Below are 15478 nucleotides of genomic sequence, written 5' to 3' on the forward strand. Positions count from 1 at the left end.
CAGATCGAAGATTTCAAGAGTGATATGAGGCAGTTTCTTGCCATGCAACTGGATACCTTGCGGATCCAAAAGAAGCAAGAAGAAGCCAAGAGGGCTTTGTTCATTTTTTGTCCTAGGTGCCTTAAAAAGCATCCTAGGAACAAATGTCCAATGCACTCCCTAGAAGTTTGTTTCATCTGTGAAGAATACCATCCTACAGATCAGTGCCCTTCCTTGCCCAAAATCAAAGCTACATATCAAAGAGCCAAGGGAGCCATTGAATCACTCTGTTATATGAACCAAAGGAGGCCACATGGACCCATACCCTACCAACAGGAACTACAAGGGACACCCGAGACCTATTATGACCCCTATCAAGCCATTTTCATGCCTTCTTGGGATCCCCTTGCTCATCCTTCCTGGTCTACACCTCCTCCTTGGTCATATTCTCCTTGTTCCTTCACAGATCCATATTATGCCCAACCAATTGCTCATTCATTTCACTCTTATGCTCAGCCACAGCCTCAGTGGAATGCACCTTATCAGGAGTGGAGGCCCCAGTACAACTCTCATCCCGCTCATTTTCCTCCACCACCTGCTCATCCACAACCATCGCCTCCTCCTCCACCAAGGCAACCCCAAATGCCTACCCAACCACAATTGCATCCATCTCCATCTCAAACTCACACCTCCACTCATCTACCCGTACCATTTCCAAAGCCATGCAATGGAGTAGCTCAACCCCATTGCAAATCTGAGGCACAACATATCCAAACAACTCCTCTTGAGCCCAATGATCTTCACCAAAGCTCAGGAAGAGTGTTGCAAAAAAGAGATCATCTTGAAAGCATTGAAGGACCAAAGGCAAAAGAAGATCCAAAAGAAAAGATCAAAGAACCATGGGCTGCACTTGATGAAGAGAAGAGATCAGAATCAGAGATGGAAAAAGTTCCCTCATGGTTACCATCAAATCTTCCATGTATTCAAGGGAAAGATCAACAAAAGGAGGAATATCAGAAGGTCATGATAGAAGGTGACATGAAGAATGATCCAGATCAGCCAAAGAACCAAGGATATCAAAGCTATATTGAGATATGGTTTCAGAAGGTCACTAAGTTGCAGCAGTACTTTCCTCCTCAGCTATGTTTTGTACTTTCAAAGTCAGATCATGTTGTCTCTGAAATTTGGATAGTTGTCCAAGCATGCATTTCGAGCCTTCACATCGTTTTTTCTCTAATCTCGATGTGCACATGGCTCCATTGGAAGTATTCTTATACTTGAGAATGATTTTGTTTTTCAAGTAGGGTAGGGTAGAAAAAAAAAAAGAAAAAAGAAAAAAGAAAAAAAAGAAAAAGAAAAAAGGAAAAAAAGAAAGAAAGGAAAATAGAAATCTAAGGTGAAAACCTCCTCGGAGGCGCCTTAGGTTGGCTCATTGATTGAAAACCTCCATGAGGCAGTCAATGGGTTGAAAAAAAAAAAAAAAGAGAAAAGAGAAAAAGATCTTTGGGTGAAAACCTCCCTTGGAGGCGCCCAAGGCAGGCAATTAGGGTGAAAACCTCCATGAGGCGCCCTAGTTGTTTTTCAAAAAAAAAAGAGAAAAAGAAAAGAAAAATAAAGCTAATCTCCATTTCATGTTGCAGCAATGACATTGCAGGTTAAAGGAGGACGTTTCATGATAGGAGGAGCACTCAAATCAAAGACAAAGGAGTTTTTGTGCCTTCTACAGGAAGTTTCGTATCTTCTACAGGAAGCTTACAAAAAAGCCAAATTGATCTCCAAAGAGGACCTGAAGGCTTGGAATATGTCCATGAGGCCTACACTCATCTATGTTTCCACTCCTCACCCCTTTTCCATCATTCTTTTCATGTCATTATGCTTCTTTCCTCAAAACTGTGTTTTCTACAGGATGCTCTATATTTCTACAGGAAACATCCTGTAGAACCTTTGTACGAGCCAAATTCAATCTCAAAAATGAATCTAATGGTGGGAATCTGTTGATTAGTCCTAAAAGCACTTGTGTGTCCATCCCTTGCCTTCATCCATCATTTTTTCCACCTCCTTGTGCCTCTCATTGTGCTTCTACAGGATCTTCCTGTAGAAATTGTGGGAAACTAGGCATGAATTTCAAAAAGTGGTTTTGCAAGCATGGTAGCTTCCTCAAAGGTTCAAGAGTCCTCCTGCCGTCTTCCAACTCATCCTCCATCATCTCCATACCTGCATCACAGCAAAAATTCATTTTGTCATACCATGCAAACACATGCAAAATGCCTTGAAGCCAAAAACACATAGAGCAGAATTTGTTTTTGCCATAACTCGAGAACCATGCATCCATTTGACAAACCATTTTATGGGGGATTGTACAAGGTCGATGACAACATGCCTGAGCAGTTTCATACAATTCCGGTGCACGGTTTCCAAGAAATCAGCCTCCATCACCATCAGCCATTTTTGCATTTTCTCCATGACCGTGCATCCGTTTCAAAACCTGTTTCATGGGGAGATGCACATGGATGATAGTAGCCTACCCAAGTAGTTTCAACCAATTCTGATGCACGGTTTCCAAGAAATCGAGCTCTGAAATCTTCAGCCATTTTCCAATTTTCTCGAAATCCGTGCATCCATTGATCACGAATTTGCTATGGGAGATGCATCATGATGGTAGAAACATGCTCAGCAAGTTTCAGCTCGATCCGCTTTGGCGTTTGGGAGAAATGTCGAAAACAAGTTATGGTTTGGTGAAGATGCAACAACAGCAGCTTGGATGTGCAGACTTGAACGTGGAAACAATCGTCTGGAGCTTGGATCCGGCAAGAGGACACCTGCACATGAAAAACAATCAAAGATTAGCAGCCCAACCATCATGCAACCATAAAATCAAATGCATGCAGCAATGGCAGCCCATAGCAGCTCACGGCAGCCATTCAACTTCGAGGTATGTGACAAACCCATTCTTCTATTGCATAAAATTAATTTGGAAACTGCATGAATGAATGAAATGGTGAGATTAAGCCACGAATGTAGCAAGGATCAATTGATTGTCTGCTTCAGAACTCCGCCGGCAGCCACGCAGTGCACGTGGACAATGGACTCACGTAAAAATTGGAAAAAATGTAAAAAAAAAACAGTGATCAGAAGTTTAACTCTAGTGCAGTTGATTAACAAATAGAAGACATGCAGTTCATCTTCTGTTCGAAAAGGCCAGCGTGCATGTGTTTTTCCACCTCATCACAAATCACGGAGAAACTAAAGACGGCTTGGCTGAAACTCGTGAACTACTGTCCATCTGCACTTTCCACGTCCTCCACTGAAGTCTGCACAATCTATTAACTTGACATCCTCCACCAAGCTTTCTCGGCCACATTTTTTTAACCCACCTATGCACATGTCCAATCTCTGTTTTGCAATAGGCTACATGGTTAGTGTAAAAATCAGCTCTGCACTATGTCTGTGAGAGCTTAATTCTTGTTGATCAGTCGAGTTCTGGGGTAGCAGCAGTATTATGACCCGAGAATTGGTCAAAGGAGAGGTCTACACAGTAATGAAACTCTGTCATAAGAACCAAGAAGAAAAATCACAGGAGCACTGTTTCGTTCTACAGGAAACGAGAGCTGCCTACAGGATGTCGTCTACAGGAAGGGCAGAGAATAGCTCTGCAGAAGGAAAAGCTCGAGTTCTCTGCGTTAAATTTGGAGCCTGAAGAGAGATATGTAGCAAAAGGGAAGAAGATTTCGCGGCCTCATCATTTATTAGATGACTAACAGAGGTATTGGGAGAGAATGATGAACTTCAAACGCTCAAAGAAGGGCTATTTGGAGATGTGTTAAGACACAGGAGGACATCATTCTTCCACCATAGATTGTCCTTGCAGTACGACCAAGGTCTGGTATATGGGATTATGTCCGTGTGAAATGTTGATGAACTTGCTGTTTAACAACTTTCTGTGGCTGAATATTTGGAATTCAAGGAGCACCTTGTGGATGAAAGTGTCAAGGATAAATATGCATTGAAGCTAGACCGTGAGCCCTTCAATGAACCTTTTCCTCGCCCAACACGGCCATCTTCCATTGGTAGTGGAGTTCAGTTTCTCAATCAGCAGTTGTCCTCAAGATTACTCCATGATAGAGAAAGCATGCAGCGCTTGCTGCATTTCCTTCGAGCACATAGCTACAGAGGCCAGAAGCTGATGATGAATGAGAGCATACAAAGTTTGTCCAAGCTACGCTCAGTCTTGGTAAAGGCAGTGGAATATCTTAAAAAGTTCCCCAAGAATACACCACATACAGAGTTTGAATACAAATTACAAGAAATGGGATTGGAAAAGGATGGGGAGACAATGCAGAACCTGTCTCGGATATGATTCATTGCTCTTGGAGAATTTGCAGGCCCCTGATCTAGCAACTTTAGAAACATTTCTAGGAAGGATTCCTATGGTCTTAATGTTGTGATTCTTTCACCTCAGGGTTATTTTGGGCAAAGCAACTGTTTTAGGAATGCCAGATACTGGTGGACAGGTTGTGTATATACTTGGTCAAGTTTGTGCATTGGAGAATGAGATGTTGCTGAGAACAACACATCAAGGATTGGACATCAGACCTGAAATTATTGTGGTGGCGCGGTTGATTCCTGAGGCCTATGGTACAACATGCAATCAACGAATTGAAAAAGCCACAAGGAAAGCAAGACGAAAAGGAAAAAAACAGAGAGGAAAAGGAGAAATGGGCCAAATTGCTAAGCCTAAAACTGTGGGAGGAACAATGGCACCAACACCTTGGAAAAGGATTGCAGAAGAGAGTAGAAAATATTGAAAAAGGCCAAACAAGTAGGGACACACCCAAGGCAACCACAACACAGGTCAAGGAGAAGGCACCCTCAGCCGTGCAGACCCAAACGGTGAAGACTGTTTCTTCAGGAAGACAGAGGGTTGTTTCTACAGGAAGCCAGCGAACTGTTTCTACAGGACGTTCGAAAGAAGGAATCCAAAGGAGAAATCGGACGAGATGATTAGCCAAGGAAGCCACCAGGTCCATCAGAGACAAGGAGAGAGATTGGTTGCTCAGAGGATGAGAAACACTTTCAGTAGGGGGGTGATGATGAGCCCCAAAAATGTACAATTATTTGGGCTCATTCAACCTCCTAATTTGGCTTAGTCCACCATTCTCATTTGTTTATTGCATGTTTTCGATTATTTTAATGTTAATAGAGTGAATTTGGTTAGTCATTATGCCAACAAGTCTAATGGGTGCTTTGTGTAGCCTTGTTGGTCAACTTGGAGACAAAATTGAAGGTCTTAATGAGCACTTGGCAGCCAAATTCGTGGGAGAACAAGCTAGAGGATTTGTAGGAAGGTGTCCCCCTCATTTATGGGCCCTTACCTCGAATTCTCCACCATCAGCTCGGAGTTCAAAGGCCACCAAATTAATGAGCACAAGGGCAGCCAAGCAAGTCAAGTTGGACTGCTGTTAACTCCAAGTCTTGGGCAGCCAAGTCCCTAACTTTTAGGAGGACTGTTGGGTCCTCAAATTGTATAAATAAGAGGGCTTGGGGCCTCATTTTGGTTAGCTAGTGGTTGGTCATTTTTGTTAGCTAGTTGGTAGTCATTTTTGTAGCTAGTTAGTCATTTTGTTTTAGCCATTAGTTAGCTAGCTTGTAGTTCGAATTTTAGGCCATGGATTAGCTTTGCTTTCAGCTCATTCTCAAGCTCTCCTTATGGACAATTTTGATGTACTTTTCATTTCTCGATTAATAAAGATGGATCCAGCTTTGCACCAGCTCTAAATATTTCTTGGGAGGCTGTAGTTCTTGGGGTTGGGCCCATCTCAAGCGCCCAGTACCTCCCTTGTTCATCCTTATGTGTCTTTGCTGCATTCTCATAATAAAATCTGCTCTTTAGATCTTGCTTTGTTATGGTAGTTGGTTTTGATGGGTAACATAGTTTTTTATGCTTAGAATCGATTGGTAGGAGTTTGTTATGAATTTAGAACTTTTGGAATGTTCTTTCTCATGTGATGTATATGGTTCTCTTTTCAAACAAGGCTGCTGTTTACTCATCCATTAACCGTTGGATTGAGTTAGCTAGGACTTGGTTTGTTTGCAAGAATTCATTGATTTGTTTGAATAAGCATTGTGCAGGGCATCTCTATCACCTTCATCACCTCCTCGTTCATTTGAGCCTCGTTCAGATCAGCTACTCCATCACCAAGTCTGTTCCCTCATCTCCCATCTTCTCTTTTGCCAAGTAACCTTACCTTCTTCCCCATTGTTGTCTCAACTACCTTCAAGCCAAGTCAGCCTTCCACCTATCATCTCATCACTCCATCCATCAGTTCCTAGGTCACTTCAGACCCCCATCCTACCTCCATAACCATCCATGCATCTTCCATCAACCATCCATCCTCAAAAATCCAATTCGTAAACACCCTGTAGAAGACCTACAGGACTATCCTGTAGAAAACAGAGTATCCTGTAGGATCCTCCACAGCCATCCTGTAGAAGGCCACTCTCTCGGTTGCTGAGCATCTGAATGCGAGGAACCTCTGTGGATGGATGCTAAGGATCCCTAGGAACCTCTCCTAACCTCCCCAACCTATCCCATGCTTTCCTTCCTTCTCCATCCCATCTGCACAACCAAACCCTAGTTAGCACAAGATCGCCATCATTCCACACACTTAAAGGAAAATACAAAAACATAACTTTCATGATGCAAGTAGTTTAGATCCATGCATTTTAATTTATTAGAGGTAGTGACAACATTGATAGAAGTTGCATTTACCTTCCTTGCATTGTAGAGGTCAGACTAGTTAAATTAGGGTTTCCTAGGTTTACATGCTTTGATTTGCTTTCAGTTCATTTTTGTCAAGTAAAGTAGCTTTCCTTTGAGATTAGCTTTCGTCCATCAATTAGCAAGCTTCTTCTAAGAGCCTATAGAAGTTGGCTTGAGCCCTAGCGGACTTGTGCCAGCTGACCAAGTGACAGCTGCGACATGAGCTAGTACTTGTGCATATAGCACCGCCGCTTCCAAGTTTGTACGAACTACCGGGTTGATAAAATTAAGAGACAGGAAGCCCCAGGAGTTGTAGCATTATTGCTACAATACTGGAGCTCACCAATCGCCGGGCAAACCCCTCAGAGAAGGAAAAGCCCGGAGCGACCCGGACTCGAAAAGTTATAAAATGTAACGGATATCACGCCAATTCCGTCATAGGTGGGGTCCCACAAGAAACTGACAAAATATTGGAAGAGCTTCGAGCGGTAAGCGGTTTCAGCCGAGTCTCGCCCGATGCTACACAGCGAGTGACATGCGTCCAGCAGAAGAGAGAGAAAACCGCGCACATCGGACGTGTAATCATCGAGCTACTTAATCGCCTGATATGCACGATGACCGTAGGATCTGGGGGCTCCATATTAACAGTGGAGACGCAATCCGATGGATGACCGGATTCAACAGGGTAAACAGGAAGAGTTGTATAAGATTTGAAGTTCGACGTGGACGATGTGTTGGCAGAGATTCGTGTTTCGTGGGCATTCTTGGAGTTAACGGTAAAAATGGTCATTTCAAAGACGTCCAAGAGAAATGACACTCAGTTCGTTATGAAATAGGTGGCCACCTCCCTATGAGGCATTATACAATGATGATGACGCAGGATAGAGGAATTCAAACAGACAGAGGCAGGGGAACCGGAAAGTCAGGAAGCGGAAATGAACATTCAAAAAGTAGATTGGCTTTAAAGCCACAAATGACAGAGAGAGAAGCAAGCAAGTTAGGAGAGTTAGTTAGACACAAAAAGCTAAGAGCAGAAAGAAGGATCCGAGCTGACCTATAGAAGCAAAAGGCAGCCTTGAGCCATACAGAGCCAGAGAGAGTCAAAGAGAGTATGTGTACTCTAGAGAAGGCTTGAGAGGTTCAAGCGAACTCCTCCATACATGCTTGTTAGGTATGAGTCTCAGATTGGGCTCACAGTACTGTGACCAATAGAGGTCGAGTTTTAGTAAGGAGAGTCTGTGTACTCCAGAGACTTGGGGGATCCAAGTACAGTCTTACTGATTTATATCTACTATGTGAGACTCAAATTGAGCTCATTGTTGTAAAATCTCTGCTTTGAAAACATAATAGAGAGGCCGCCACTGAAGGCTAGACCAGGAGACTTAGCCCAGGAGTGTTGGGTGAACTCCTTATTAAACTTATCATATTTACATGTTTGTCTGTTATGTTATTCTCTAACTGCTTCAGTGCCTGTGTATTTCACAATCTTATCGATCCGTTGCATAAAATAACATAGGCACATCCATGAACATGAGTCGATAATACCTTAATTAATTGTCTTGGATCAATTCCAGATCAAGTGGTATCAGAGCATCTAGGTTACTAAGGTTAGACAAGCTTGTGCTAGATTTTGTTGTTGAATGCTAACTAGATCAAAGCTTAAATTAGGAGAAGGAGAGTTGGTTGAAGCTAACCCAGAAATTGGAAGAGTCTATCCTAAGAGGAAAATGTCAGAAGAAAGTCCCTTGGAATCAGACTCCCAGTTCATGGACAGTTTCTTGACCATGAGAGCCATGGTAGAGGAAATGTATAAAGAATTTAAGAAGGGTAGAGATGAAGATTCATCAGACTCCAAACAAGATAAAGGAGTAGAAGAATCTCTCCTCCATGACCACTCTAAAGGAAAAGGGAAAGAAGAAAAGTTGCCCACACCTCCTAGTAGCCCTGAAAATAAAAAGAAAACATCTTTGATTAAATTAGATGTTAAATTTGATTTGCCAATATATGATGGAGAGTTGAATGCAGAGAAGCTGGATAATTGGATTAGATAGATTGATGTATATTGCAGGGCGCTGAGCATTGATTCAGAGAAGAGTAAGATTCAGTTGGCCAGCTTACGCCTTTGAGGAATTGCCTTGGTATGGTGGGAAGGCAGGACACAAGCTGACATGAAGAATCTTGGTAAAATTCCTTCTGTCTGGAGTGAATTTGTTTCTACAATTAAAAAGAAATTCTATCCACTAGCCTATAAGCAGCAAGCCATGATGAGCTGGCAAACTCTTCAAAAATTAAAAGGGAAAAGTGTATAAGGCTACCCTCAAGAATTTAGGAAAAGAGCTTTGATTCTAGGAATTTTTTTAGACTCACCTGAAACTCTGTTGAAGTATATAGATGGTCTACAAAGCTATTTAAATCACACCATTCTCATGTTTAAACCCAGTAGCATAGATGAGGTATCTGTTCAAGCTACACATCTAGAGGCTAGAGGTAAGAATGTGAACCCAGAAGTTGGGGGATCATCAAAACCCACTGCAAGCAAGAATAGGGAAAACATAAAATAGAAATGGAAAGAGAGGAAGAAAAATACTGTACAAAAGACCAAATCTTCATGCACTCACTGTAAGAAGGATGGGCATGATGATGAACACTGCTGGATTTTGCCTCCGAAGCTGAAACCCAAGAAGTACGATGGTAAAAAGAAGAAGGCTACTACAGAAATTCAAAAAGATTTGGGGTCAGACTCAGGGGATGAAACAATGATCGCAGCTACATGAATAAAAGGTAAAAATTCTAAAGCATCCATTAGTAATTCTGCACAATATATCGATAATGAAGAAAATGAGAGGAAAAGACATGAGCTTTTTCACATTAGAGTTATTTCCAAGCATCAAAAGATTGATACTTTGTTTGATAGTGGCTCACAAGTAAATTTAATTTCTGAAGCAATTGTAAAAAAGCTGGGATTACTAACTACACCTCACAAGAAGCCATATCCATTAGGTTGGTTATGTGATAAAGCAAAGCTACAAGTGACTAGACAATGTAAACTTAGGTTTTCTTTTGGGTCAGCATTTGTAGATGAGGTTGAGTTAGATATTGTTCCCTTGGATATATGTGGAATTGTTTTAGGAAGTCCTTACTTGTATGATAGAAAAGCTATTTTCTATAGAGCAGAAAACAAGTATCAACTCATTAAAGATGGAATTGAATATATTGTAAGAGCTCATAAACTCAAGAATAATTATACTCTCATAAACTCAAGGCAGATGAAAAGAATTGTAAATTCATGCAAACAATTTTTACTGATGATTGTAAAGGAAAAGAAACCTGATAAAACCAATGTATTTGAGGGCTGTAATGCTAAACAACAAGCTAATTTAGAAAAGTTGTTTCAGAATATGATATAGTATTTCAAGAACCTAAAGGTCTGCTACCCGAAAAGGAAATAGTACATGATATTAATTTGTAGCAGGATACTCCGTTTCTTAACATTGGAATGTACAGGTTGTCCGCTTTAGAGATTGCAAAAATCAAGAAGCAGGTATAGTAGCTACTCGAGAAAGGGTTCATAAGACCTAGCACATCACCATGTGGGTCTCCAATTGTCTTGGTGAGAAAGAAAGATGGCTCATGGAGAATGTGCATTAATTACCGAGCACTAAATAAGATAACGATAAAAAATCGTTATCCCCTTCCTCGTATAGATGATCTATTAGATCAGTTGAAAGAAGTTGTTTATTTTTCCAAGTTGGACTTGCATAGTGGCTATCATCAGGTCAGAGTTGCAGAGCAAGATGCATGGAACACTGCTTTCAAAACAAAGCAGGGATTGTATGAGTGGTTGGTTATGCCTTTTGGCTTAACTAATGCTCCTGCTACTTTCATGAGAGTAATGAATGATGTAATCAAACCTTTTATTGATGATTTTGTCATTGTATATTTAGATGACATTCTTATATTTAGTAAAACATGGGAAGAACATTTGAAGCATGTAAAGCAGACTCTAGATGTTTTGAAAAGAGAAAATCTTTATGTTAAGCTCTCAAAATGTGAATTTGGCAAAATAACTTTGAATTATTTGGGTCATATTGTAGGGGGTGGTGAATTGAAGATAGATCCCTCTAAGGTTGCAGTCATTATAAACTGGCCTAAACCCAAATCTGCTACAGAAGTTAGAATCTTCCTAGGAGCAGCACAATATTGGAGAAAGTTTATTTCTAACTTTTCCTTGATCGCAGCTCCCTTACATGCTTTAACAAGATTGAATAAGGTGTTTCAGTGGGGAGGAAAACAACAGAAATCCTTCTACACCTTGAAAGAAAAGATAAGTACAACACCAATACTAGCACTGCCCGATCTTCAAAGACCATTTGAGATTGAAACAGATGCCAGTGACTATGCCATGGGAGAAGTGTTGATGCAGCACGGTAAACCCATATGTTATCATTTTGAGACATTTAATTCTGCAGTAGTTAATTATCCCACATATGATAAAGAATTGTATACATTAGTACAGAGTGTGAAAAAGTGGAAACATTATCTAATGGGAAAAGAGACAGTTATACATACTGATCATCAATCACTTCAATATTTAGACTCACAAACTAAGTTGCAGCAATCAAGTCACTATAGGTGGATGGTTTTTCTGCAACAATTTCATATTGTTATCAGATATAAAAAGGGCATACACAATAAAGTTGCAGATATGTTGTCCAGACCAATCATAAATGCATCTACTATACTTATGCATAATTCAGTATTGCATGAAGGCTACATTGAACAATATGCTCAAGATATAGATTTTAAAGATGTATATGCAACTTTAAGTCATGGAAAACAAGTAGAAGAATTGGATTATCATGTTAAGGACCAAATCTTGTATCATTTTGGAAAGTTATGCATTCCACAAACTGAAAGAGTAAAGATAATTCAAGAAGCACACACTTCTCTAATATCAGGTCACTTTGCTGTAAGTAAAATAGTTGCACAACTACAAAGATTTTGTTATTGGCCAAAAATGAATGAGACAATTTCTAGATATGTAAGAGGGTGTACCATGTGTACTAAAAGCAAGCCCAACAATATAAAACTAGGCTTGTACACTCCACTACCAGTTCCTTCTCATACTTGGGAAAGTGTTTCCATGGACTTTGTTGGGGCACTGCCCAAATCTATAAAAGGTCATGACTATTTATATGTTGTTGTGGATAGGTTAAGCAAAATGTGTATTTTAATACCTTGTAACAAACAGTTTACAGCTGAACAAACTGCAAAGTTGTTCTTTTAGCATGTATGGGTTCATTTTGGATTACCCACTTCCATTATATCTGATTGAGAATCCTGATTTATTGGGAAATTTTTGTCGAGTTTGTGGGAATTGATGGACACTAGACTGAAGAAGAGCACAAATTTTTATCCACAAACAGATGGCCAAACAGAAGTGGTCAACAGGACATTGATCCAGTTGCTCAGAGGCTATTTCAGTAAGCATCCCAAGCTTTGGGATGAACATTTATGTTATGTGCAACATGCTTACAAGCGAGCTAAACATTCTTCTACACATATATCTCCTTTTGAGACCTGTTTTGGTTTCACACCAAGGTCTCCCTTGGATTTTGTCTTTGGTAAAGACATAATAGTGAATGGACAGAATGATATGGACAAGGCAACCAAGTTCATTGAACAAATCCAAGAGTTCACCAGGCAGTACAGGAATAGATGGAAAAGAGCCAAGCCAAGTACAAGGCGAGGCATGATAAGCATCAGATTGAGCATAGTTTCCAAGTTGGTGATCAAGTCTGGCTATATATCAACAAAGACAGAATGCAAGGTGAAGGTAAGAAGCTGAAGCCAATAAGGTATGGACCTTTCAAGGTACTTGAGAAAATTGGTGAGAATGCTTTTTGCCTTAATTTACCAGCTTACATGCACATCTACTCAGTTGTTAATGTAGATAGCTTGAGACTATTTGAACCTTCATTGATTGAATATCTCGAAGAGCAGAGTCAATTGCCTTTTATCAATGATTTGTTGCCTGAATATCTCAATGAGTTGTAGGAAGATACAGTTTTGGACAGGAAGGTGAGGACTATGCGTAGAGGGGATCTTGAGTACCTTAGGATTGGAAAAATGGATAGAAATTAGGCAAGCGAGGAATCTATACCCTCACTTGATTGATGCTTAAAAACCAAATTTTGATGGTCCAAAAGCTTTTTCAATGGGGAGGCTGTGATCCGAATTGGATCCTAAAAAACTCTCTAAGTTTTCATGAACTCTGTAAAATTCATGCCAAAGTTTCAAGTCTTATAAAGATCGAGCTCATCAGAAATATCCTCAAAACAATTGTAATTTGTGGACATCGCAGAGTAATGAGGACCCTCAGTCAAGCGCACAGATCGTTGGCCCATGGTAACGCGCGTTGTCGTGAATTGGAAAAACAGGAGGTCTTTTTGAGAAACTAGGGTGGTTTCTGATATGCGATTACCGACAAGTCGCTAATCGCATATCGCCGGGAAAACCCCTCAAAGAAGGAAAAGCCCCAAGCGACCTAGACCCAAAATGTTATAAAATGTAACAGATATAGCACCGATTCCATCAGAGGTGGGGTCCCACAAGAAACTAGCAGAATATCGGAAGGGCTTCGAGTGGCAAGCAGTTTTAGCCGAGTCCCACCCGATGCCACACAACGAGTGACACGTGTTCGGCGGAAGAGAGAGAAAACCGCCCACATCGGATGGGTAGCCATCAAGCTACTTAACCGCCCAATATGCACAATTACCATAGTATTTGGAGGCTCCAGATCGATGGCGAAGACACAATCCAATGGATGACCAGATTCAATGGGGTAAATAGGTAGAGTTGTATAAGGTTTGAAGTCTGACGTGGATGATGCGTTGGAAGAGATTTGTGTTTCGCGAGCATTCTTGGAGTTGACGGTAAAAATGGTCATTTCAAAGATGTCCAATAGAACTGACACTCAGTTTGTTACGAAGTAGGTGGCCACCTCCCTGTGAGGCGTTATATAGTGATGATGACGCAGGACAGAGGAATTCAAACGGACAGAGACAAGGGAACGGAAAGCCGGGAAACGAAAATAAACAGTTAGAAAGCAGATTGGCTTTAAAGCCACAAACTGACAAAGAGAGAAGCAAGCAAGTTAGGAGAGTTAGTTAGACGCAAAAAGCTAAGAGCAGAAAGAAGGAGCTGAGCTGACATGCAGAAGCAAAAGATAGCCTCAAGCTAGACAGAGCTAGAGAGAGTCAGAGAGAGTCTATGTACTCCAAAGAGGGCTTGAGAGGTTCAAGCGAACTCCTCTGTACATGCCTGTCAGGTATGAGTCTCATATTGGGCTCATACTACTGTGACCAATAGAGGTCGAGTTTCAATAAGGAGAGTTTGTGTACTCCAGAGACTTGGGGGATCCAAGCACAACCTTACTGATTTATATCTACTGTGTGAGACTCAAATTGAGCTCATTGGTGTAAAAGCTCTACTTTGAAAACATAATAGAGAGGCCACCACTAAAGTCTGGACCAGGAGACGTAGCCAAGGAGTGTTGGGTGAACTCCTTATTAAACTTATTGTGTTTACATGTTTGCCTATTATGTTTTTCTCTAACTGCTTCAGTGCCTGTGTATTTCACAATCTTATCGATCTGTTGCATAAAATAGCATAGGCACATCCATGCACATGAGTCTATAATACCTTAATTAATTTTCTTGGATCAATTCTAGATTATTTACACCAAAAAAAAAACCATTTTACCAACATCAACACTTTTCATTTTCAGGGTGTTTTTTCAATGTTTTTTGTGCAAAAATAATTGGTTCCTACTGCCATTTTTAAAAAATGTTGTAATTCAAAGGTTTAATAGATAGGTGGCCCTAATGTTGACAAGGTACCACCCCCATGTGACATGTGAACTTAGGGTTCCACCCCATCTACCACATATTTATTATATGTGTGTGTTGACATGACATAAATGGTAGAAACTTCAAAGGGATCTAAGTTAGTGCCATGGACTTAGAATTTGATGAAATTTATATCATCAAAAAACTATTAACAAGAAAAGAATGTTGGCATCATTAAAAATGGGTTTTGAATTGAAAGAAAGAAGAAAAACATTAAGACCCCCCATATCCTCAAAGTGACTTAGGAGGTCAAATGCATTCATTCAAATTTGTCACCTTTCTAGATATTTTGATGTATCCCAATGTACATACAAACTAGGGAAATATTTCCACCTTTGGTGTCAAATAAATTCATCGCAATAATGGTAAAATAAGGTGATGATAACAAGCTATGGAACTTTTATCTTAGTCACATTGACAATAGATCCTTGGGGCACATGAGTTGACTTCATTTAACTGAAGGTCCTCCACACACCAATCTTCCTAATTGTGTTTGCAAGAGATGAATGATAAGTAAGCATCACCAAGAGTCATTTGCAAATCAACTCAAGATGATCCTCTAAATCCATTGAGTTAATACAAAATGGTATTTATGGTCCCATGGCCACTTCTCCTGTGAGAATCAAGTGCTTCCTCACCTTTATTAATGATTTTTATTGGTTACTGTTAGCTTTGTTGGCATTTGGCCCAAAAATGGATCCAAAATACTCCCAAAGTCTCCAAAGTTTGCTTAAAATCATGCAAAGGGATCCAAAAATGCTCTTTGAATCTTCAAAAGTGCTTAAGATCATCCCAAGATAAAAAAAAGCAAGGGAGGAGAGCCCTTGGA

This window comes from Pinus tabuliformis, chromosome 2_1, assembly GCF_031772625.1.
Source record: "Pinus tabuliformis cultivar Carrire ecotype Pingquan chromosome 2_1, CPIR1, whole genome shotgun sequence".
NCBI lineage: Eukaryota > Viridiplantae > Streptophyta > Pinopsida > Pinales > Pinaceae > Pinus > Pinus tabuliformis.